Here is a 2,981-nt window from a genome sequence, read left to right as displayed (position 1 = left end):
ATCCTGGGACCTTGAATAGCTCAGGAATTCCTCTTGGGACTCTTGTTTTCTCTCTGTAGTATGGAGGTTAACACTCCTGCCTCATCTCTCTTTATGGTGGGTGGGAGGAAGGGTTGTCAAACATTCAGTGGCTAAAGCTATGGTCAGTTCTGTGCTCAGGCTCAGCTCTGTGCTGGGGAGGAAGGCTCCTAAGTGAACCAGATCTGATCCCAACCTCAATCCCTGCTCTTGAGAAGCTCCTATTCTAGATGGGGGAACAGACAGACTTGTAAGCCAGTAATTAAAATACAGTGTGATGAACACAAGGATAGATGATTATGAGCATGCAGAGAGGACATAGATAGACCCACCTGCTGGGAGGATGGTCAGGGAAGGCTTCCTGGAAAAGGTGACATGGGAACTGGGCCTTAAAGAATGAGTAGGAGTTAGCCAAATAAAGGAGACAAGGAAGATTGGGAAGAAGGAGAAAAGAACAATCCAGGGACTTCCTTGGTGGTCCAGTGGCTAAGACTCCTTGATCCCAATGCAGGGGTCCCAGGTTTGATCTCTGGTCAAGAAATTAGATCCCACATGCTGCAACTAAGAGCTTGCATGCTGCAACTTAAAAAAAAAATCCCATGTGCCACAACTAACAGCTAGCACAGCCAAATGAACAAATAAATATTTTTTAAAAAGAGAGAGAACAATCCAGACAGAGGAAGCAGCAGAAGCAAGACCCCAGAGATGTGAATCAGCACGGCGGGGGAGACAGAGGTACAAACAGCCTGGTGGTGTTGACTCGGAAAGCCTGAGTGTAAACGGGATGCCACAGGGATTAAGTGGGATGACGGGCGAAGGCATGACGTGAGCATAAGGCTGCATTATGGGTCTGTGTGTCCCCCAGACCAGTGCTGGGTCAGGAGATGGTCTGTAACATACAATTCCCTTGACCTGGCTTGAAGTGATCCCTTCTGCTCGTCTCATCCTCACATTTCCTCCAGACGGGTGCCAAAGCCTGGCAGCTTCCCCAGTCTGCTGGGGGGGGGGGGGCGGGGATGGTGCCGTGCAAAATTACAGCCACTGCAGAGAGGCCGGTGTGACCTTAGGAGATGGGTTTCATCACTCTGAAATCATGCTCCTGGCCTTAGCCAGAGCCAGAGAGGAGGGGAGGGGAGGGTGGGAAAGCAGAGTGGGTGGCAGCAGGTTTGGGCAAGGTGCCGGGGCTGGAGGAGAAAGCAGCTGGGACCAGCGGGGGGTGAGACTCCAACTTGGGTGCCATCCATTGTGCTGTGTGACCTCAGGCCACGTCCTTGCCCATTCTGGGTCTCTCTGGGTAGTACAGGTCCTAGGTACCATTCCCAAGGCCCATGTCCCCTGGAGCCTCCTTGCAAAGGGCAAGAGGCTTGGACTCGTGAATTTAGGGGGGGACACATCTTAGCCCATAACACTGGGCTTTTCCAGTATTTTCTGACCACCAGTGGTGCCTTTTTTTTTTTTAATTGGAGAATGATTGCTTTACAATATTGTGTTGGTCTCTGCCATATTATCAGGTCTTCCCAGGTGGCGCTAGTGGTAAAGAACCTGCCTGCCAATTCGGGAAATGTAAGAGATGCTGGTTCGATCCCTGGGTTCGAAAGATCCCCTGGAGGAGGGTACAGCAACTCCAGTATTCTTGCCTGGAGAATCCCATGGACAGAGGAACCTGGCAGGCTACAGCCTGGCGACCATAGGGTCACCAAGACTCGGAAAAGACTAAGCGACTGAGCCCGCCCTCCCATATGTCAACATGAATCAGCCATAGATATAAGTATGGCTGAACCTGCCTCCCACCTCCCACCCCCAGTGGAGACTTTCTAAACACAGATGTCTAGGTCCCTACCCAGAAAGTCTGAGTGTAAGCCCCTTGTGGGCAGGGACTTAGCACATGGCTGCATTCCTACTGCCTAGAACTGTGTCCAGTATGTGGAAAGTGCTCAGTAAAAATTTGGGGAATGAAGGGATGGTTAGTAAGTTTGGGATGAGGCCCACATGTTTGCCAGTAGAAAGTTCCATGGTTGATTTTGATTCATCTCAGGGTGAAATCCCCTGAAATGTGATTGGGTTTCATCCTTCCTGTTGCCGGATGGGAAGCCTAAGGCTCAGTAAGGAACAGAAATACCAGGCCTGGCATCCCAGGGAGAATGTGGGCTCACTGTACCTACCCAGTACCTCTCCAGAAGGCCTTGGCATCTGAGGAAAGGAAAAGGGTTGGACTTGATAACCCTAGGCTCGCCAGCCCCAGTCCCCTTGAGTTTGGCCTTTACCCCATAAGCCAGAAGGGTGTTTCTGGAATGCATGTTTGATCATTTCCCTTCCCTACTCAAAACGTTTCTTTGGCTTCCTAGTCATTAACAGGGTCAAGTTCAAACACCTGCTGTGATGCTGTGGTTTATCATAAGAAATATATATTTGATCTTTATCCCTATTTCTGGCACTAAAATCCATGGAATTTTCTAAGAGAGCTGCAAGTGTGTCTTTTATTATTTATAACAAGCACCTTTCCAGCACACCTGAATTGTTGCCAGAGGAGCCCACCCTAGATTTCAGGGTTTGAAACTTTCAATCTCACTACCCCCCATATCTGACCTCTGGGGAGGGGACGCGGGTTAGGGTTTGAATCAATCACTGATGACCAATGAGTCAATCAACTGTGCCTCCATAATAAAGCCTATATACAAAGCTCTGAACTACGGGGTTTAGTGAGCTTCTGGGTTAGTGAACATGTCCACATGCTGGGAGGTGGGGATGGGACACCCCAGTTCCATGGAGACAGGAGCTCTTGCACTTGGGGCCTTTCCAGACCCTGATCTTTGTACCTCTTTATCTGGCTGTTCATTTTTATCCTTTATAATGCCCTGTCTAATAAACTGGTGCTGTGCTGTGCTGAGTCGCTTTCAGTCATGTTGACCCTTTGTGACCTCATGGACTGTAGCCCACCAGGCTCCTCTGTCCAAGGGATTCTC

The sequence above is a fragment of the Giraffa tippelskirchi genome, chromosome 11 (assembly GCF_054371585.1).
Source record: "Giraffa tippelskirchi isolate mGirTip1 chromosome 11, T2T-mGirTip1v1.2.pri, whole genome shotgun sequence".
In the NCBI taxonomy this organism is placed as follows: Eukaryota; Metazoa; Chordata; class Mammalia; order Artiodactyla; family Giraffidae; genus Giraffa; species Giraffa tippelskirchi.
This window is presented reverse-complemented; position numbering follows the sequence as displayed.